The sequence below is a fragment of the Staurois parvus genome, unplaced genomic scaffold (genome assembly GCF_062004578.1).
Source record: "Staurois parvus isolate SC_StPar_1 unplaced genomic scaffold, SC_StPar_1.0 ptg000225l, whole genome shotgun sequence".
Classification (NCBI taxonomy): Eukaryota; Metazoa; Chordata; class Amphibia; order Anura; family Ranidae; genus Staurois; species Staurois parvus.
The window spans coordinates 3462679-3486564 of record NW_028318021.1 but is presented as its reverse complement, the minus strand read 5'-3'; the positions used below and the strand labels follow the sequence as shown (position 1 = coordinate 3486564).

Here is a 23886-nt window from a genome sequence, read left to right as displayed (position 1 = left end):
TTTTCACATTTGTTTTATACTGTTTGCTTCTTGGTGCTTCTGATTTCCTGAAACCTCCTTGCAGCCACTTCCTGTCTACATGCACTCTAGCAATGAGGGCTTGGCATTTCTTAGGGCAGGTTTCCTGATGGTGACAACAATGGACCATGTGTATTGAAATTGCCACTTATAGTCTTTGAAGTGAACCTGTTTGACAGAGTGACAATGCAGGAGAACAATTGGGACAGCTCAGAGACAGGGACAGTGTTGTCAGCAGGAGATCAGCGGCACTTAGATGCAACAAAGGAAGAAGAAACTTAGAAACAAGTCATTTATGAAAATAAATAAATTGAGAGTCAGATATTTTTAGCATAATAAATGTCATTCAGTTAGGGTTAACATGATCTACATGAAAGAATAGATTTAAGATGAAGGCATCAAACACTGGATGGGGAGATCCGGGTGGTTGGCTGCAGCAGGGGCTCAGTTCTGCCCTGCTTCCCTGACCCGACCATAATTATCAACCTCCCGCAAATAAAAATAAATAAGACTTGCTCACTGCAGTGGATGTCCATGCCGGTCTTTTCTTTCCTTCGACTTTTCCCACCTGTAGAGCTTTCACAGACCATAATTCAGTCTAATTCATGAACTGAAAACCCAGGGAGGAAATCCATTCCTCTTTTAAAACTGCTGATGTCTCAAAACTTTTCCAGTTGTCACAACAGATTGAAAAGAGGTTTCCTCTGCCACCCAGACATGTCCGAAAACATAATAACTTTCAGTTCTGGCTTCAGATATTGCATTCTTGAGTTCATTCAAATGGGTCACATGTTGTGTTGTAGGGTAGATTTATTCAGTGCTTTATTAAATGTTTTTTAACACCCAGATAGATAATAAAATCATTAAAAAGGATTTAAACTGGTATTAAACCCAAAACCAACAATTTACTATATTGCAGCTTACCAATCATTAGATGTGCTTGCTGCATTAGTTTTCTTTTTCCTTTTGTTTTCACCCGGTGATCCGGTCATTACCACACCTACTGTATTAGAGTGCCCTCACTCTGGAGAAAGGAGCATAGGGACACCTTTGGTCAGCAGCATTGTTAATCTGGGGGGAAGGAGAGTGTTAAATGCATTAGCAGATTTAGATACACTAATATATTGAAGCCAAACTCTGTCTCACACAATCAGCAGTTACATCAACAGTTTTTTTTTTTTTGGCATAAAGGTTTTACATAAATAAATAAAAGATGATCATTGTAAGCACCATGTTAGTAGTAAATGGTGTGTCTCAACCCTTTAACTGCTACATCTGCAAGAGAGCTTGTTCTATTTAAAAACAACAAACTTACTGGCCATATCACTAGGTGAAAACGAGGAAAAGAAAGCCTAAAAAAAGAAAACTAATGCAGCCATCACATCTAAGAATTGATAAACTGCAATATAATAAATGCTTGCTTTTCGGTTTAATACTGCTTTTAGTATTAGAGCTGTATTACTGCTTTAAAATGCAGCTAATGTAAGTACCTAAATCTGTCCTTATACCAACATCTTGCAATCACTGTAGTCACAGCAGGACCCAGACTAGGAGGGGGAGGGCCAGCAGTATGTACCAAAGAGTCTCTACTGCATTGCACAGTGCTGTAAGTCTCAATGCTGGTTGCTTGCTGACAGGAGTGGACAGCAATGTCCTCTTTAGGTCTCATGCATACTAGTTTATTGTAAACGCTGCTTCTCTTGACAGGAGAAAATCAGCACTAAAATGCACCTAAGCTGTATTTTCTCAAACAAGTTCAGGTGTGTTTAGGAGCATTTGGGGATTTATTTATTTAATTGGCCAGAATTTTCATTTATTCTGGCCATTGTAATGAATAAACGCTCAAGCACCTAGTGCATAGGCGCATTTAGCAGCGCTTGGCATTTTGTATGCCCAAAAACTCCTCTGCTGAACATGATTCTTCTGCATTCAGAAGAAGGAGCTTTGACTGCCTAAACACTGCTGCTCCTAAGCTCCTCTGACAGCCTATTGATGCATGAACCCATAGGGGTGATTTACTAAAACTGGCGCACACAGAATCTGGTGCAGTTGTGCATAGTTACCAATCAGCTTCTAACTTCAGCTTGTTTTGACAGTAAAACCCAGAAGCTGATTGGTTACTTTGCACAGCTACATCAGATTCTGTTTGCACTAATTTCATTAAATCCCCCTCCCAGGCCTTTATTGAGGTGCGTTCAGGAGCTTTGGCAAAAAATGCCAAAAAGCCCAAAAACATCAGTTTAGGAGCAGCAGTGTGCATGAAGCTTTAGTCACACTACTCCGACCTGAAAGTCGCGCGACTTACAGTGTGGCTTTACCAGGTGACTTGAGTACTACTTGGAAGCGACTTTGAAGCAAATCTACTATTTTGAAGCAACTCTGAAGCAACTTTCAGGGAATGCCTGGGTAACTTCTTGTAATATTGGATCCAAATCACATTAATATAGATGACGATCCGACTTGGAGGTGACTTCAGTTAAAGTCCATGGATACAAGTTGGATAGAAGTCACCTTGAAGTAGTACAGGAACCTTTTCTAAAGTCGGAGCGACTTCAGTAGTGCTAATTAAGACTAACATGTCATGCGACTTTGGGTCTCACAAGTTGGATCCCAAGTTGCGGCAGTGTGAACCGAGCCTTAGTGTAGTGATGCTTCTTTATATCCCAATAGTCACACTTGGCGGGCATTTAAACTGTCTAAAGTTTGAGCCCTCATATTCTGTACATGGCTAAGTTACTGTAGTTGCTAGTATCCTTCAACCTTATCAAACTCTGTATTTGTTTTCTTCATTTTTACATGGTGATCCTTCCAGTATCACACTTACTATCCTAGAGTGACAACGCTCAAGCTTCTCATCATCACCTCATCATAGGGATGAGGGGTTCTCTGATTCAAATAAGATAACTGAGAAAGCTGATAACATTGTTTGAGATATCTTTCAAATGCACAGGAAGATACAAAGACCCTGGAATTCTGTCAGCATAACCAGGTATTTTTCTGTACTTGCAGAAAATATATTTAAGCAGCAGATACACTGATCATTTTTTTTCCTTCAACCAGGACAATGATCCATATCGTATGTGTGGATGGGGGATTCCTTCCTGCTGTGATATAGTATTCTGACAGCATTCTCTGCTGTCAGAATACAATAATTAATGTTGTTGACTATAGCCAGTGGCACTGATCAGTCTGGAATAATTCGACAGGCTAATTATACACAAGTACAGCATTTGTAAATTGACTTTTCTCGAGCCTGGTGGTGCTTACAGGAATAACCGAGAGGAAAATCCAAATTTATTAACTCACCAGAACAAAAGAGTTATAGACTCCAGAGAGAGAGAGATAACATATTACCCCTGTACAAATCATTAGTAAGACCTCATCTGGAATATGCAGTTCAGTTTTTGGCACCAATTCACAAAAAGAACATTGGAGAACTGGAGAAAGTGCAGAGAAGGGCAACCAAACTGATAAGAGGCATGGAGTAGCTCAGCTATGAGGAAAGATTAGAGGACCTGAATTTATTCTCTATTGAGAAGAGGAGATTAAGGGGGGATATGATCAACATGTATAAATACATCAGTGGTTCATATAGTGAACTCGGTGTAGAGTTATTCACCCTGAGGTCATCACAGGGGACAAGGGGGCACTCTTTATGTCTGGAGGAAAAGAAATTTAACCTGCAAACACAGAAAGGTTTCTTCACAGTGAGAGATGTGGAATAGACTCCCTCAAGAGTTGGTTCTGGCCAGCTCAGTGGATTGCTTCAAAAAAGACCTGGATTCTTTCTTAGATACACAGAATATAACTGGATACTAACATTTATAGGTAAAGTTGATCCAGAGAATATCCGATTGCCTCTCAGGGGATCAGGAAGGAATTTTTTTCCCAGCAGGAGCAAATTGGATTGTGCTTTGCTGTTTTTTTCCTTCCTCTGGATCAACTGTGGGTATAGGATTATAACCTTTTTTTTTTTTCTATGGTTGAACTGGATGGACTTTTGTCTTTTTTCAGCCAGACTAACTATGTAACTATGTAAAAAAAAGGTTAGGTAAACATGGGACATCTATTCCACTATAAACTAAGCTTTAAATTTCTCACTTTGGGGAGATTTCCTCTCATTTCCTGTTGCTTTTCCTGGATAGGAAGTTAAAGGAAATCTCCCCAGGAGAACAGACAGTAAAAAAAATCCTAACCTCTCCTTACCCTATCTAAAACTCAAAAAAAGTTTTAATTATACATAAACTTGGTGAACTGAGTGAAAATTTTGGAGAAAGGATTCTAGGATTACGCGATTTGTCCTTCAGTGATGTAAGTTGGATTTGCCTTTTCAGCCGATCACAGTCAAATGTATACATTTAAAAAGTAAGTGTAAAAGGTTTATAGATATTCAATATTTGCCTATTACATGTGTCTTGTCGTTTGCACTCTGGTCAGTGTTATTATATAGGCCAGAGCCACAGGCAGAGATGAAAGGCTCACCAATTTTCCCACAGGAGTGCCTCTCCGCATGACTATATGGGAGATACTTCATGACACTGATAAGTTGTTTGCGATTCTAACTGGCAGGAGATATAAAAGTTCTACATATATTACAGCGGGTTGAAGTATTAATGACATCACTTACAGCAAATGCTTTCTTAGAGTTAAGTACGTGGGAAAGATTCCTCTGGGAAGCTAATGCAGAGTTATCTATCATCCTGTGTCATCCTACAATCCAGGTTGTTTATAGCAGTCTCACCTCTGGATGAGAAAAGTCCTACTTAAATAACTCAACATTCTTTTTTTAGGAACAAGGTATACTCTGTATTCTATAAGCATAAAATATTAACCAAACCATATTTAAGCTCCATTCATCACCTGTAAGTCTCCTGTGACAGGCTAGGTCAGACTGTTATCTTTAGAAGAGCTGCTGTGACAAATAGTTATTAGAAGAGCACCCGTTGCCCACACACGTTGGTGGCAGCCATGCTGCTTGTTAGGGCACAGCTGAGGAATGGCTGTGAATAATGTTGCTCCACAGTATGTGTTAGTGCTGCAAAGGAGAGGTGGTGATGTGAAAGCAGGTTGGGGGACAATCAGATTACTATTCGTTGATCATCCCCTCCTCCTCAAAAAACTCCACTCTTTTGGCCTCCAAGACTCTGCTCTCTCTTGGTTTTCCTGCTACCTATCGCAGCGCTCCTTCAGCATTACCTATAATGCTTCCTCCTCCACTTCACTCCCTCTTTCTGTAGGGGTCCCTCGAGATTCTGTCCTTGGACCCCTTCTCTTCTCCATCTACACCTCCTCCCTTGGTCACTTGATAAACTCCCGTAGCTTTAAGTACCATCTCTATGCTGATGACACACAAATCTATCTTTCTACCCCTCACCTCACCCCTTCAGTCTCCTCTCGCATCACTAACCTACTAAGTGACATATCGGCATGGATGTTACTCCACTTCCTCAAATTAAATCTTTCTAAAACAGAGCTCATACTATTCCCTCCAGCCCGTGCCCCCTTCCCAGACTCCTCAGTCAAGATCAATAATACAACCATCAGTCCCTCCCCTCATGCCAGGGTACTAGGTGTAATCCTAGACTCCCATCTGACCTTTCAACGCCAAATCCAATCGATGTCCAAATCTTGTAGACTTCACCTCCGCTACATCTCCAAGATACGCCGTTCTTAACGTCTGAAACACTAAGCAACTTATTCACTCCCTTGTTATCTCTTGCCACAACTATTGTAACTCCCTCCTCACTGGCCTACCTAATCGCAGGCTATCCCCTCTTCATTTTATCATGAATGCTGCTGCCAGACTCATCTACCTTACTGACCGTTCCATATCTGCCACCCCTCTTTGCCAATCCCTCCACTGGCTTCCCATTGCCTAAAATTCAAAACATTGGCAATAACATATGAAGCCATTTGAAACTCAAAATACATCACCAATCTGGTCTTCAAATATCACCCAAACTGTCCTCTCCACTCATCGCACGATCTCCTGCTCTCTAGTTCCCTTTGTCTCCTCCTCCCATGCTCGTCTCCAGGACTTCTCCAGAGCCTCTGGAACTCTCTACCCCAATCTATCCGACTATCGCCTGCTCTACACAACTTTAATCAATCTCTGAAAACCTATCTCTTCAGGGAAGCCTTCAGCTTATAATAGAATCTTCTATTCCTCCTGTCAGTTCATCCCCCACAGTTATTACCTTTTGTACCACCAGCCCCTCCATCTTAGATTGTAAGCTCCAAGAAGCAGAGCCCTCCTAACCCTCTTGTATTGCACTGTATCGTTGCTGTATTGTCTTCCTTTATATTGTAAAGCACTGCGCAAACTGTTGGTGCTATATAAATCCTGTATAATAAAAATAATAATATTCGTAATCTTGGCACTATCCATCCTATAGACCAAGGGTGCTCAACCTGTGGCTCGTGACCTCATGCACTGGGATGGCAGGTCGGCAAGCCCAGATCACGGGTTGCAGACCTACTATCCCAGAGCAGAGTGCATGGAACCAGTGCTAGCAACACTAGAAGCAAGCAGCCATGGAGGGCGCAGGAGCTGCATAAGCAGAAGCTTCCTCTGTAGCACCGGCTCCTGTCCTCCTCTCCCTTCCTCTAGCATTCAGTGGCTGCAGGGGGAAAATGTATATTATGCTATCCAAAATAAACAATTCTAAATTCTGAACCATTTCATTTCATTATGGCCCTCAACTGGTTATCAAATCACTTAAGTGGCCCTCGTTCTTCAAAGGGTTGAGCATCCCTGTTATAGACAGTAATACTGGCCATATACATAACAATAAGTGAAAGATACATTATTTGATTATTTCAAACAATCTGTCACTTGAAAATAATTGTAAAACAAGTAAAATGATCAGTTTGGCAGAGTACAAAGTATTTATTTATTAATGCAAATAATTAATGTACTGTATATGTTTTTTTTAAAAATGTGTTTGATGCAGATTTAATAAGAATCCCAAGAACGAAAATGTAATATATTGCAGCACATTAGTCCTTAGATATGGTGGATGCATCAGCTTTCCTTTTCCTTTTTCCCCCTAAATTTTCACACAATGTTCCAGCCAGTAACATACTTTCTGTTCTGGGATGACAATGCTCACTCACTGCACTCCATCTATGGAGAAGCATTGTCACCCTAGGATAGGACTACAGACCCCACCCCCCATTCTCTTTTTTAGAACATACAGGGTAGGTGTTCTGTAGTCCACAGATAAGGCTGTCACCAATGATAATAATAAGCATAAGCAGAGAGCACAGGAAGTTATCAGATTTCTGACAGGACCTGCAGATATTTCATAATTATCCAACAGGTATAACAAAATGCTTTAAATGGTGTATATAAGCTGGTAGTAAATTCCTTGAAGAAAAAAGAAATTGGGCCCCTTGGTGGTTTAAGCCATGATGTGTTAGTATGCACCACATATTAGCACATTATGGGAGACTTACCTTAAAACGAAGCCCTCCAGTGACGCGCTGTCACCACTGACAGGGCTTACATCTTCACCCAGTCTTCCTTCTAGGTTTGCGGGCTCCGGCTGTTTGAATGGCGGGGCTGCGATGATGCCACTCCCAGGCATTCGCACTGCAGTCATGGCCGTGGCACAGCACTCTGAATTAATAGCATACTCAGTGTGCTTTTAATTTATAGCGCAGTGGGCATACACTGGTGAGGTCATCAGCTGCTTCCAGTGTGAATATCTCTTAAACCCTGCAAGTTTAGGAGACATTCGCTGTACCTACAAGTAAGCCTTATTACAGGCTTACTTGTACGTACAAGTTAAAAAGTGGAGTTTACTACCACTCTAACAAACCAAAAGGGACTAGATAGATAGACAGATAGATAGATAGATAGATAGATAGATAGATAGATAGATAGATAGATAGATAGGTAAGCAAACCACTGCCTGGCCACCAGCAATGACCATGCTGGCCCAAGGCACCTCTCTTCATTTTCCTAAACAGGAATGAGGGGTACCAAACACCTGAATCACGGAGGAACTCCATCAGGGCTACTCTTGTACTCCTGGCCTGGATAATATACATGGTACTTTTGAATATAAACCATTGTCCACACGGCCAACCTTTTTAGATGCTTTACTAGAAAAAATTAGAAGTGGCGCCAATGCACAAAAAGTTCCAACAATTGTTTCCGTCCACCTTTCTCCATAACCTTTGCAACTCTTGTTTAAACCAAGGGGTACCATGCTGCCTTCCCAGATTCAGTCCAAAACAAACATAAAATGTGTCTATGGCTCAAACCCTCCTCTCTCATGAGTGATTCAGAACTTTCTCCTAGGGAGTACATCCCAACTCTCCTATGCATCACAAGCTGCTAGCATCAGGTCATTATTTCCCAAGGAACCTTTTTTCCTGCTAGGGAAATATATATATAAAAGAGAGGACCTGTCCCCCTACCATTCCCAGGGGCAGAACTTACAATTAAAAAGGCACTAATGCCCTGCCTACAGATAGATAGATAGTACTTTACTGCTCCCAATTTCTCAGTACTTGCCTATGAACAAGACTATTACATTGGCTTAAATCAGATTCAGTAGACTTTGGCTTGTCTTTCCTGTGAACCAGCTAATTACATTGGACTTTCATTGAAGCCAGTATAATCTCTAGATGGCTCATCCTTTAACTGGTTTCTTTTCAGCAATGATGCTGACTGCACTGATAGACAAAAAGCCAGAAAGGACCTACAAACCTGCTCATTAAATATAATACTCAAAATATAGCAGCGCAAGCATGTCGAAATGTGAAAATTGCTGAAAAATTACTTTAAACCATTAGCTCAAAATGGTCACCTATTTTAGTTATGTGATAGTTTCTTAAAAATGCTTAATGGTACATTACAGGGTTTGTAGAGAAAATAAAGCATCAGAATGTGTCTCTATAGACAATAAGCATTTAATATTTTTTTTTCTGTTCACAGCCAGCTTTTCTTTTTCTGAAGTGTGAATGCGGTTTAGTCTGGCTGTCATAGATTTTATAATACGAGTGTGGTTATGAAAAGATTTGCTGCCTTTAATTTCAAATGATTCATCTGTTTCATTCTACTGGCAAAGCATCATTTTTTCCTCTGCTAGAAGTTAGAATTATGCTTAGACAGGACAGGCCATTAGTAAGCAGTTTATGCCGCCTATTATAACAGACTTTGCAAGGGCGTAATTATAGGAGTAACAGAACACAAGCTGGGTGCACCGACCCAGTCAAGGGTTTTTAAAGCGAACCAGTCACTTTGGAGCCTATGCAAAACTCTAAACAGTCATAATTCTATTATAATGAATGTGTAGATTTACATATTCCCTAATAAAGGGAATTCTATCCCAACCCACACTTGACACCAGAACATGTTTTTATAAGGTATCATGGCCCCTTGTGAATATTAATAAACAATGTCTCAGACTTTTGACTCATCTAGCATCTGAAGTCAGTGAAAGTTCTTCTGTACCAGATTATGCTGTCTACAATAAATGACTTTGTAAGAAAAAGTGTGCAAAACCAGGGCAAATCAAAATGTGGTTTGGTACTTACCGAAACCCTAGATGAAAATATTCACACTTATTTCCCTAATGGTTAAGGATTGCCATTTCTGAGAACAAAATGAGTGAGTTTTAGGACAAATGTTCACTGTAGTTAAAATGGGCATTTTCACTATAAAGTAGAACTAATGATACATTACTTGCCTTAGCTGGGCAGGCTTTAGGTTACACTACAGCCAACACCATAACATATAAGTAAATAGGACAGGACAGAGCTACATTATTTAGGCAAAAAAAAAACCTGCCAAATTATTTTTCATATCTTGGGAAGAAAGAGACTAAAGCCAGGTACACAGGGGCCGAAATTCAGCTGAAAACAGTTGGTTTGACAGGAACCGTCCAACTTTCGGCCCATGTGTACAACTCCTCATCCAACAAGCATGCTGGAAAACCAGCATCGGATCAATGCTCGCAATCAATGGCTGCAAGTGCTGATCAATTTGTCCTGGCTGGGGAGGCTGGCCTTCTGTCAGAGCAGAATAGCTCAGCAGGGAGATCACTGCTTTAACCTCGGATGTGTTAGTACGGCAATCTGTACATTTTTTTTCGTTCAGCCCACTGGGTTGAACAAAAAAAAAACTTCCCATGTGTACCCAGTGTTACAATTTATACTTTATAGCTGCCTTTTGCAAACTTTTTACCATGGAAAAACCCTTCATATAATTTTCAGGTCTCACGAAACCTCTGTTCAACATTAATATACCTATAGCTCATGTAACTTTTACAAGATTGTTTAGTTGTAGATATAAAAATAAATAAAAGAATGCAGCATACTTGGAGTATTTAACACCCAAAGAGGATTTATTCTGACCTCCCTGTGCTATATAAAAACATATTTTCAGTAATAATCTTTAAATGAAGCAAATAATTATAATGGCTAGAAAAGGAACATAGGCAGTGAAAAATGATGACCACTGTTGGCCCCCCTTCACGTTAATGTCCAATGTGGAAAATATTTCTTTGGAAGTCAATGGAAAAGCATCTCCTTATATTGATAATCAGTAGAGAAATGCCCCTTTACATTAATGGTCCATGGGAAAAGATTCCCTTTACATTGTTAATCAGTGGTAGAGGCGCTCCCTTACTTTTGTGGTAAATGGAAAAGGACCCTTTACATTTAGGTGGTCAGTGGAAGAGGTTAATTTTTACATAGGTGGTCAGTGGCAGATGGACCCCTTACATTCATGGTTGGTGGCAAGTGGGGCCCTTCTTACTGACAATTAAAAAGATCATTGGCGTCAGTGGTTACTTACATTGGGGGATATAATTATTTGATACCCTGCAGATTTTGTAAGTTTTCCCACTTACAAAGAAATGAAGGGTCTATAATTTTTATCATAGGTGTATTTTAAAAGATAGAGACAGGATATCAACCAAACATCCAGAAAAACACATGATACAAATGTTATAAATTAAATTGCAGTTCAGTGAGTTAAATAAGTATTTGATCCTCTACCAACCAACAATAATTCTGGCTCCCACAGACTGGCTATGTGGTCATGTGGTACACAGATTACTCCTGTCAATTTAAGAAGGTGCTCCTAATGACAACTCATTATGTGTATAAAAGACACCTGTCCACAGAATTTCTTCCTTCCATTCAAACCTCACCACCATGGACAAATGATCGAAGAGCTGTCAAAGCACATCAGGGACAAGATTGTAGACCTGCACAAGGCTGGAATGTGCTACAAGACCATCAGCAAGAAGCTTGGTGAGAAGGAAACAACTGCTGGAAAGATGCAAGATTTTTCCTCATGAGGTAAGGATGATCATGAGAAAAGTGAGGGATCAGCCCAGAACTACACTGGAGATGCTTGTGAATGATCTCAAGGCAGTTGGGAACACAGTCACCAAACAAACCATTGGTAACACAATACGCTGCCATGGATTGAAATCCTGCAGTGCCCACAAGGTCCCCCTCCTCAAGAAGGCCTGTTTGAAGTGTGCCAATGATCATCTACATGATTTAGAAAAGGATTGAGAAAAGTGCTGTGGTCAAATGAGACCAAAATTGAGCTCTTTGGATTAACTTGACTCACCATATTTGGAGGAAAAAAAATGCTGACTATGACCCTGAGAACACCATCCCTACAGGCAAGCACGGAGATGGAAACATTATGCTTTGGGGCTTTTTCTCTGCTAAGGGTACAGGCTAACTTTGCCACATTGAGGGGCCAATGGGCAGGGCCATGTATTGTAAATGAGAACCTTCTTCCCTCATCCAGAACACTGAAGATGGGTCGTGGATGGGTCTTCCAGCATGACAATGACCCGAAAAATACCACCAAGGCAACAAAGGAGTGGCTCAAGAAGAAGCACATTAAGGTCCTGAAGTGGCCTAGCCAGTCTCCAGATCCTAATTCTATAGAAAATGTATGGAGAGAGTTGACACTTAGAGTTGCCAAGCGACAGCCAAGAAACCATAATGATGTAGAGAAGATCTGAGATATGTGCAAACCTAGTAACCCACTGCAAGAAACATCTTACCTCTATGCTTGCCCACAAGGGTTTCTCCACTAAGTACTAAGTCATGTTTAGCTTGGGGTACAAATACTTATTTTGCTCACTGAACTGCGACTCAATTTATAACATTTGTATCGTGTGTTTTGTCTGGAATTTTAGTTGATATTCTGTCTCTATCATTTAAAATACACCTATGATAAAAATTATAGACCCTTCATTTCTTGTGAGTGGGAAAACTTACAAAATCTGCAGGGGATCAAATAATTATTTTCCCCACTGTATGTGAGATACGAGGTTCAACTGGTGCCATGTCACTGGCTCTGCCAAGTGAGCTTCATGCCAGAAATTTGCAGATCAATCAAACACTGTAATCTACCTAAGGAATGCCTAATAGCTTCTAGGGGAGCCCGAGGGCCCCAAGGAACCCTGGCTGAGAAATGCTGCTTAGCATACATGTTTTATTACATGTAAATACCTACCTAATTGCTTACCAAAACTGGCAACCCAAATCCTAACCCTGCTTCTAATCATTTACTCTTACCTCTTTGCCAGAAATGTCTTTCACTGAACTGTACCTGTGCTATAGTATACGGTACTAACAACATAATGTTTGACTTCAGAATTCAATGTGCCTAGAAATTTGATTGCATCTCTTGCATTGGGCACAGTGATTCTTGTGAGACAGCTTACTTAACAGTATCACCAGTTAGCCTACTGTTGGCCAAGTAAAATATCTAAAAGCATGGCAAAAGGCAATTTTATGGAATGCTGAATGATTTCAAAGGAAATGATGAATGTTTTGGAGTTCTTAATGTCCTATTATGATAACACATGCTGAAAATAGACATCCTTCCTTTCTAATAATAGGAGGCTTAAGACTTGTCATCTACATACAACTTAGCCTAGTCCTAAAAGCTCTGTAGAATTATATATATATATTTAAATAGGCAGTATATTGCTTTAAACAAGATAAAACTTGGGTTAAACCCTAATTTTGAAATGTAGCACTGGACCTCAAATTAAATAATGTTTATTATTTGAACACTTCAAACGTAGAAGTGGGCTTGGAAAGCTTCTGATAATCCACTAGTGCCTGTAGAAAGATTTGGGAACCATGGGCATAATTTTAGACAATAGGCAAAAATGTGAGAAATTCAGTGCATTTCACCAGGGCTTTTAACTCTTGTATTAAAAAAGTATTTATAACTGTAGTAATTTTAAGCCATTCAAGTTTAGATCCCTGCTTACAATATCTTTATCGAATCAATTATTAGCAGAGCCTTTTTAGTTCATTGGTATCCTTTAGCTGAAGCAGCTAGGAAACCTACCAATGTCAGTGCTGTAGGTGACTAACTTTACTTGTGCAGTGCTCAATGAAGTAGTGCGAAGGGACCAATGAGAATGTACCCAGGTACAAAATAGTACAAAGGCTGCCAGTCACACAAGTTCTGTCCCACGCACACCGAAAATTAAGGCTTCATCTAGGGGATGTCTTTTAGAGTTTATTGCTGAAAAAATTTAACAGGAGAGGAGTTTAGGGTCACAGTAAACAAAACGATCAGCAACAACAATAGGAGGACAAACTTCTCTCTAATCTTTCAATAGTAGCATCCTAGAGGTAGCAAGGAGTTGCCAGTATATCTAGAAACCTAACGCAGCAGTCTACAAAGCCACTTCTGGCACTTTGTTCCCTTGTACAACTCGCACAGTTACAGTCCCAACAAGGTCTTTACTCACAGTGTCCCTGCAGATATTTGCCACCCAGCATCCACAGGTTGATCCTTATGGGTTGATTTACTAAAACTGGAGGGTGAAAAATCTGGTGCAGCTCTGCATAGAAACCAATCAGCTTCCAGTTTTTTTTTTGTCAAAGCTTAATTGAACAAACTGAAGTTAGTAGCTGATTGGCTACCATGAACAGCTACACCAGGTTGTGCACTGTCTGGTTTTAGTAAGTCAATCCTTTTGTGAGGAGATAACAAAAGCCTTCTCCAGACCCGGGACTTCAGTAGAGTGTCCTCCAGTATGTGTAATCCTCAGGTTGGAGCATGAAAAATATTCAACTGAGAATTTAAGTCTCCCAGCCCTATGCTCTGAAAACTTCTTTCAGGGAGAAACAATCAAACTCTCAGCTCAGGAATCCTGATCAGACCAACACAATCGACAACTACTCCACCCACTACAGTAGAGCCAAAAACTAAATTTACCTAGCAGCCTAGCTAGGAGGGCACTACACTTATGATTGGTATTTGCTTACTAGGCACAGTAAGGGGCATTCTGTAGGTTCAGTAGACTTCCAGTTGGTAAACTAGAACTAGTTCACTAATTTTAGCAAAACCTAGAAATCTCTCCTCAATTGCACCTATACTACTTTAAGGTCAACAATATTCCTGCATGCTGGAATCACATTTTACTGTATGAGTGGCTCTAGTTTTTAATTAAATGGAAGTAATAAAATGATATAAATGGTACCTACTCTGTGCCACTTTCTCTGATTTCTGATCTAGAAATCATCAGGAAAGAAGTTAATCTGAATAGCTGGCACAGGAAATTAGAGGGCTATGTGAAGACTAACCCAAGCTCTTAGATCAGCTATGTTAAAATGAAGTGATTCAAAGACAAAGTCCTACCACAGATCAATGTTTGGTTCTATTAGTATCTATGGCAGCAACTTTACTCACAGCCCTTGCGTCTCAGGAAGGCTGTGAGTCATTTTGCTGGGTACTTTAATAACAAAACAGTTTAATTCCTTAATGGAAAAAGATTATGCTTTTAAGCTTTGGATAGAATAGGAAAGGAGTAGACCCACTTTCATTTATACTGCTGTCTACATACCCACTAGGGAGATTCCAGACTTCCTGTCAGGTCTCTGGGGTATGAAGTGAATGGAAATCTTCCCAAAGTGAGTGAAAATCTCACCTCTGACTGCTTCCACCTGGAAAAGTGTCCCACTAGAAGATGTCACCTCAATTCCTGTTCCCTTTATAATCATAAAATATTGGATTTCCCCTGCCCCAATCTTGACAATGGGGGACATAGACGGCAGAAAAACCTGACAGAGGTTCTAACCCTACCCATGCTGTCCAAAACTAGAAACAATCTGTGGCAAGCATTCAATTTAATTCAACCTTTTATGAATAAAGAATATAAAATTGCAAACATAATTTGTAAATAATAGCTCTGTATAATGCATCTTGTTTTTTAACAGTTACACAAAATACATGGAAGGGGATATCACGTAAATCCTTTGGGTAATCTAGTAGATGGATACAGCAAATCGTCCACTGATAACCACATGAAAATGGATAGCACCAACTCTTCTGTGTGGTAAGTTGTGAACTGCTCAGTTGCTGATGTTTGAAAAAATCTGGTGCTATTTTACTAAGTGCTCGTTATGAGTGGTATCTATCTTTTGTGGTTGTATAATAATTCTAAGCGATGTAATTTTTCTGGGCTGTATGAATTTGGTGGACTATACATAACACTACCATGGTATATTGTTTTGGTCTAGGCACTCATAAATGGTCATTAGATAAATAAGTAGAAGATGGATCACTCACAGATCTTGCAGCAGAAGATTGAGAGTAGACAGAAAACATTTTATTCTGTCTGATGTTACGATGGGGCTTAGTCAATCTTTATGAAGTCCCCTCACCTCAATAAAGATGAGCTAAGGCCCAATGAAACAATAAAATGTTGGCTGTCTACTCTAAAGCTGGCTATACACTAGTAGAATTCAGTTAAAAAAATTTCATTGTAAGAACGATTGTTTGATTTTCTAATCATTAGTGGGGTCAAATATGCATTTGCTTTCAACAAGTGACAAGAAAATTGAAAGGAGCAGGATGAAAATTTTTTCTCAAATGAATGGATTTCTAACAGTGAATGTGGTTCTCATTTGAGAAATGACATTCATTCCAGCATCAAAAGTTAAAAATAAACAACATTTTTCAGCACTTTTGAACAATAATTGTAAAGTTAAAGAAATGTTTGTTCCAGAATCTACTAGTGTTTAGCCAGTTTAAGCTGTAATTCCACTTTTGCAGCCAAATTGGGATATCACCTCCCTTATATTTGTTACATATTCCCATTCAAATAGCATAACTAAAAAAAGAACATTTAAAAATTGCAGCTTAACTTTTTTAGATGCTCTATTCTGGAGCCTCCAGCAAGAAGTTTGAGGGGATTGGGTAGCTGTGCTTGCCATGATTAACCCTGTCTGTACTATGCAGGCAGATCTTCATTATCAATTGTAACTAGATTTAAACACTCCTAACCAAAGACATAAAGGCGTAGAGGCTGGGCTTCTTGTATTCTATGGTAATGAAAACAGACTTGGGACAGGCTCACTCTAACATTGTTCAAAAAACCTTGCAGTCAGCCATGACACCTCCTCCTGATAAACACCTAAAAGGTATGAAAAAAAATAAAATAAAAATTTTTTAATGCATGCTGTGTGAATAAAAAACACATAACAAACACATAGTAGGGTTTTCTCAAATTCAACTGCAAAAGTGAAACTATGCTTTAATTCTGCTGCCACAAGACCTGTGAGCGCTTAAACCTCTACTTGTTTATCTAACGACTATTTGACTGCAGTGAACCTGGGTGGTTCTTTGTCAAGGTGTGCAGTTGCTACTATTGGCAAAGTGTTGTTGTTGGTCTACATCTTTTGCTCTTTGTCAAGTCTAATTACAGTACTGTAAGACAGATTGAACCAATATTGGAATCAGTTTTACTTTTAAAGTTTTGCTTTGCCTGTGCAGGGAAAAGCAACATGTTCTCTTTAATGCCTCCCTTCTAAGCAACATGGTTTCATTTTTCCTCCACTCCGCGCTTCACTGAGCCACCAAAAATGAAGAAAATATCCATACTTCCTTGTATGGAGAAGCAAGTAACTCTCGCCTTTTATGTGACGGAACCTTGTGATTGGCCCAGAATTGTCACATGAAGATGGGGAGAGTTCTCATGGCCTTGTAAACTCTGACTAGAGTGAATGTGTATTTACAGAGGGCAGCCTTTTCTAGCTCCCTCCAGCTGAATGAAGGAAAAGTGAGCTGCAGCGGAGGGGCAATAAAGTTAATCTGTTGTGTTGGCTTGAATAAGTAAAGTGCAGGTTCACTTTAAAGGAGCAATACTGTAGTAGGACACTGCTGTAGTGGCGAATGATGTTGTTACAGTAAAGTACTGTATCTGAAAACCTTAATGATCTTCTCTTATTTGCTCCATTTTGCTATGTCAATGTTACTATTAAAAGAGCTGTGATGTATCTGATAAGAGCAAAAAATGCCTGTTGATCTTGCCAGAAATTCACAACTGTCTTATGCCCTCTGCACACTTCCTGCGCTATCTCAAAGAACCAATGTATCCCTCCAAGTTCTTATCTTGGACTACGGAATGATTGTTATACAGATCTGAGAGTGAGAGGATTTGAAAAATGTACCAAAAGGCAGGACTGGCACAACTCAGTCCACAAAAAAGCAGGGTTTCGTCAGCCCACAACAGGACTTAAAGTTTATTTCCACTTCTGCAGCCAAATTGGGATAACATCTATGTCATATTTACCATAATGGATCAGTGCCACTCCGAGCTCACAGTAACAGTCTCCTGAGTTTACATTCAGTATTCAGGTGCTGGTAGATCCTGGGCACATCTCGTTCTAATATACAATATAGCATACAAGTATTGCTGCACACTGTATTCAACTGTGGTGTGAAGTAAATGAGGCAGGCTTCAGCTGAAATCCCCACCCATTGGTCATGTCCCTCTGACATGTTTCACACAAATTGGAATTAATCGTAGCAGTCACCTATGTTATTTCTGTTATATCTGTTACATGTTCCTAATCACATAGCATAACTTGGAAAAATAAAAATTACTGCTTACCTTTTTATTTTTTCTGGAAACTTCACAAATTAAGTTTTCCCCTTTTGTGTAATGTTAAGGATGGGGCTGGGGATTGATGTTTACCGTAATTGCCCTGTATGTACTGTGTTGCCAGATCATATTATCATCTGTAAACTAGATTTAACCATTAAACATACAAAAACACACTTATGACATCACACCTTTGATATTTTGTTCTGACAGATTGGCTTTCTGGTTGTTCCTACCTGTGGCCATGTCTACTAATACATTTCACCCAAATTTAGCTTAATTGTAGAGGTAGGGGTGGCCAGGACAAAGGGAAATTAATATACGATGGGTGATCAAAAATAATAAAGGCATTAAATGAATCAATTAATCCAATTCCAGAAATGGGCAATTGGCACAAAAGTCTTGATGGGAATATTTTTCACTTGCACATAGGATCCTTGTCAGTGGGAAGCTACATCAAACACACTGACTAACTTTATAAACAGATGCTCCTAAGGACACAAAAATAAACATGGTATGCAGATATTAAGAATGCATATACAACCATGCACAGACTTAATCAAATGCTCTATTTAGCTGATACAAGGTCTAAAAAACACTAATATATAGGCAGGCAGGTAGGTCAAAAGGGTCCCAGATGGAGATGGAGAATATGCTGTGAATATCAAAACATCCTTTTGTTTTAGAGAAAGGTCTAAATATTTTTATTTATAACTGGATCATTGTTGACCAGAAAGGCATAGTGGAATTTTTGAACTGTGCTTGGGTAGTGCTACCTCCAGAGGAGACAATGAATTGTTTTGCGATTTCTCTACACACCTAAAGATGACACACCTCCATCACCCAGCACTTGCTGACACATCTCGAGATATTTCAGAGTTTATTAGACCAAGCATAGCCTAACAGAACAGAGGATTAGCAAGTGTACTTTTACAAACAATCAATAAGACAATAATATTACTTTGAGAGATATGGTTAAACACCTGCACTAACACTTCTCACTAACAGTTATTAACAGAACTGAACTGTATTTACTTAGTAACAGTATATAAAGACATTTCTAAGTTGTTATGACTCCATTTTGCCACACTGGCCATTGAATGATGACAAAAAATGTGGGCCAGCAAAGATGGAGCCCTTGAAGAAAGCACAGCAGTCCCCCCCCCCCAGACAAAAGATTAACATTTATAATGTTAGCTTCCTTCTAGACCTAGGGCACCCTCCTCTGGTTCTCCAGACACACGCTCTGATTACGTATAGGTGAAGTTAAAGTCAGACAGGGATAGAAGTTGCTATGATCTCTCTCTTTCAATCCAGCTGAGATAGTTACTCTTTTCCTTCCTTACAAATGGTGGGTGTGCTCTCTAGTACAGTCTTTTTAATCCAAAAGGGCACTGGATTGTTCCCAAATAAGGCAACCCCACTGGGGCAAAACTATTTTGCAGTACCATGAAAAAAAGGAAAGTCAGTGACCAAGTGGTCCTTCACCACAGTAGGTGCTCTCCAAACTTCAGGAATTTCCATGTAGGTTTGCAAAGGGGTCCCTCTTCACAAGCTAGCACCAAGCAGTAGTAGCCAGTGGTCCTCTCCTGATGGTCAGGGGTTGCTGCATTCAGTAAGTGACACAAAGATCCCCAGTACAGGCTCACAGGATCCAGGTCCCTTCACATGTCGCACTGCCTAGAGTATGATGGCAGTGGCAGTCTCTGATCAGCACTCTTCTCCTGGACAGCATAGCAGATAGGTCCAGAAACTTCTGGTGACACACCACTGTTTGCCCTTCACTGCAACCTTGTGGTGTTCTCTCTAGGCTGCTCAGTATAGGAAAAGGTTGTAGCAGCACATGGTCCCAACAGTGGCTTCCTCTCTACATTCTCCAGGCTGGTGGCACAGCAGAGATCCCTTTTCCAGCAGCCCAGTTCACTGTCCCCCTGCTCTGTTTCATCAGTCAATCTCTCAAACCAGACATAGCCAAGATGGCTGCCCCCTGCACTTGAGACACTCCATAGGTGGATATTGCAAAGTGGTCTCCTTAAAGATGGCTGCCACACTTCTGCATTAATGAATATTCAGTTTAACCCTGTCCACACTGCAGAAAGATACTACAGCAGCAACAAAGGAAGGAGTTCTACAGCAGTTATCAGCTACAGTCCAGGTAATACTTGTCCCAGAGATAAATATTTAATAGATATGAACACTGTCTGTCTTAACAACAGGTTAAAGATCTCAAGACTTGGATTCTGTATGTTAATGAAGGAAACAAAGTCTATCCCTACTTTTTCCCTCCACTTTCACTTTGAAATTGTCTACCCAAAAGCCTTCTTCAAAGAAACAGCTGGAATGATAAGAATTACTATTTAAAATATATTTTGTTTGTATGCTCTGTGAATGGGAACACGTTAGGAACATATAAAGTTGTCTAAAAATTTGACTGCAAAAGTAGAAATGCACTTTAAGAGCTGAGAGCATTTTGGTAGATCAACAAGTATTTTTCTGTGCTTGCAGGATTTTTTAAGTTAAAAAACAAAGGGAAATATGCATGTATTGCAAAGGTGCACAGCATTGTTTTTTTATTTTGCCTTGACATATGCTTTAATTCAGACAGCAAGGGTGTATTTACACCTATGTTTTCCTCTCAAACCATTTTCTATTCAAATCAATGTATAAGCATCAAAAAACACATCGATGTGCATTGTTGTGCATTTTTTTTATATATTTTGAAATCCGTAACATGCAATGTTGTGTGTTTTTAATGCGTATCACACTACAGTGTTTGTCTAACACACATCAATGCACTTTGACATTTGTTGATGTGCATCTTAACACATGCATTGATATGCATTTTATGTTTCAATAATTTTTATTGAAAGTTTTCAAAACAATTTAACAGAAAGAAACATTTGGTTCAGTATAAATTGTATGCATACAATATAACTTTATTAGGATGTTACCCCACCTTTTGGCTGGGGTTGGAACTAGAGTTGCGACATAAACATCAGAGGTATGCTTGGAGTGGACTGAACCGTGAGGTGGAGTAGTAAGTAGTAAGGGGGGATTAAACAGGGGGAGAATAATAGGGGGGGGTAGTGGGGAGGGGAGGAGAAGTTGTGGAAGGATGGGGGAGGAGTACCAGTCTGACATGGATAGGTTGAATGATTGTTTGTAAGGTATCAGTGTTTTACGGAGCAGTTAGGGTTTTGTAACCAGTTAGACCATAAAGAATTAAACTTATGTTGGGTGGAGTTATTAGTGGCCAGTCTTTTTTCCATTTCGCATTGGAAGTTAAGATCTGAGATTAGCGATTGAAGGGAAGGGGCTGTGGTGGTATTCCATAATCGGGTTATATTTAGTTTAGTTGCAAAACGTATGTGGACAATGATGGTACGGGAGGTATATGGGAATTTGGTAATCCCGATGTGTAAGAGTGCAAGAGCCCGATTTGGGGTTATCATTATTTTGGAAACTTCGGCTATTAGTTGGAATACACTATTCCAAAAGGATTTAATAGATTTGCAGGACCATAGTATGTGAAGAGTGGAGCCTATGTCCCCGCATTGTCTCCAACAAGAAGGGGAATGTTTTGGGTAGAAAATGGCAAGTCTGGCAGGGGATAGGTACCAAGTAGGATTCCCAATGTGAGCTGCAGTGATAGGATTTGTAAGTGGAGTTAAATGCGGTAGTCCATGTGTGGGTTGGGATGGTTTCTGCTAGGTTTTTTTCCCAATTGGATAAAGAGGTAGATTTTAAGGTAAATTGCAGGTCCGTTAAATATTTGTAGAAGGTAGAGATGCCTTTACTTGGGTAATGCGGTCTGGAGAAATAGGTGTAGGCCATAGCCGGGAATGTTATGGTATGGTGTATTTTGTTCGTTTGGATGCAGTGGGTGATTCGTAAGTTGGTGAAGTATTCAGTGGCAGGGAGATTAAATTTGGTTTGAAGATATTGAAATGAGTGTAGGATGTTATTTTTGTAAAGGTCTGCTATATGATGTATGTTTCGTTTTTCCCACTAGGTTAAATCTAGGGAGGGCGTAATGGAGTGTAATATGTTGAGTGGGGTATGGAGTTGTTTGGAGTCTGCGTAATCTGTGGATAAAAGATCTTTCCAGGCTTGAAGGGTGGCTTGTATACATGGGTGCTTTAAGTGATATGTCGTTTGTGTGATTATTGTAGTTAAGAGTAGATGTTGTGATTTAAGTGGAAGGAAGGGTGAGGTTTCCATTGTGGACCAGGATTTTTCTCTGGTTGGGTGCCACCAAAAATATATTTGGTTCAAGAGAGTGGCATTATAGTAAGATTTAAGGTGTGGAAGGCTAGCGCCTCCTTTGGAGGGTGGTCTGATTAAGAGATTGGTGGTACATCTAGGTTTTTTGGAATTCCATAAGAATCTGGTAAATATCGATTGAAGTTTGGAGAAAAAAGTATTGGTGACCGGTATGGGGAGTGTGCAGAAAATATAGAGAATTTTCGGTAGGATGAGCATTTTTAATGTCGCTACTCTGCCTATTTTAGATAGTTCATGACTCACGTAGTAAGTCATGTTGACGAATAACTTGGGGTTCAAGGATGGTCATAATGGGGCCGTCTGCCAGCCATTAGCGGTTGATAGAGTCCCAGCTTGTTGGTTGGTTGTTGATGGTGGTGATCTCAGGATCCTGACCACTCAGCTTCCATGTGTTGTATATGGTTGGAGGCGGGTTGGTGGGAGTCCGCTGGTAGGATATTTCAGGCTTTCAAGAGATCGATGCCTGCCTCAAGGGATTTAATCGTAAAGAGCCTTCCTTGTTGTTTAAGAATGAGCTTTGTGGGGAAGCCCCATTGGTAGCCAATTCCATGGTTCCGCAACGCTTTTGTAATAGTGACAAGCTTCTTGCGGTTGAGAAGTGTGGCTTTAGATAGGTCTGCAAATAATTTTATATTCGCTTGGTCTGGTGGTAGTGATGCAGTGTTACTCGCGGCTATCATAATTTTTCTTTCACATTGTAAAAGTGGATGCGTGCCAGGATGTCCCTAGGTATTGCAGGCGGTAGGAACGATGGTTTAGGTAACCTGTGTGCATGGTCTATAGCGAGCTCCACATCTGATAGGGAAGGAATGAGGTTTTTCATGTATTTTTGTAAATATGGAATTGATGGTTTCTGGGATTCCGTGGAATTTGATGTTGTTCCACCGATAGCGGTCTTCTAGATCCGCTAGTTTGAGGTTAATCTGTTCTATGTCGGTGCCCTGGATGGTGTATGCGTCTATTAGGTCATTATGAGCTGTGAACATTTCCCCCATTTTATCTTCAATATGGCAGATATGGTGGTCTTGTTGTTGTACCGCGGTTGAAATTTGGGATAGTGTCGTCGTCAGGTCATCATGTAAAGTTTGTTGCAGTGAGAGAAGCATACTTTTCATAGACAGTTCAGTGATAGGTTTGTCTGAAGCAGGAAAAGTTTCTATTAAGGATGGAGTAGATATAGCAGAATTAAGTGCAGAATAGGAAGGCTGAATGACAGGAGGGTTCTCTATGTCCAGCCTAGGTCTGGATTTAGCAGGGCTGCTTGTGGTGGGAGACAAGGGCGGAGAGGACTCACCAGGGTCTCCAGGATACAAGGATGCTTTGAGCCTGGGGTCTGTGATGTGCTCCGTGCTCCGTTCTGGCTGCGAAGCATCATGCTGTGAGGAGCCGGCGCCATCTTGGCTGCAGGGGCTAAGAGCTGGGAAAAAGCTTGTCAGCTTTCCCGGCTTCCCTGGTGATCTGCGGCGTCGGGGCATATCCCTGGGGATTTAGAGGAGACCTGCATCCCCTTATCAGTGCGGGGAGAGGTCTGTATTGTCGCTGGGTCCAGTGTAAGCCGGTTTATGGCTGGCGGGGATACGAAGCTCTCTTCACAGAGCTGTCATCCCGGAGCCGGCGGCGCATGCGCCCCTGATACGCATTTTAATGTGTTTCCATTGATTCCCATGGCAAATGCATCAAAGAG

The 23886-nt window shown here is 40.3% G+C and overlaps 1 long non-coding RNA gene across 2 annotated transcripts in view; it reads left to right on the top strand.

Moving 5' to 3' along the window:
• LOC149460577 (uncharacterized) overlaps positions 1 to 23886 on the top strand; it is a 650812-nt gene that overhangs the window by 513752 nt on the left and 113174 nt on the right. For both annotated transcript variants that reach the window (XR_016313045.1, XR_016313046.1), the window contains one exon: positions 15250 to 15368. This is a non-coding gene — a long non-coding RNA (uncharacterized LOC149460577). The remainder of the gene's footprint in view (positions 1 to 15249; positions 15369 to 23886) is intronic.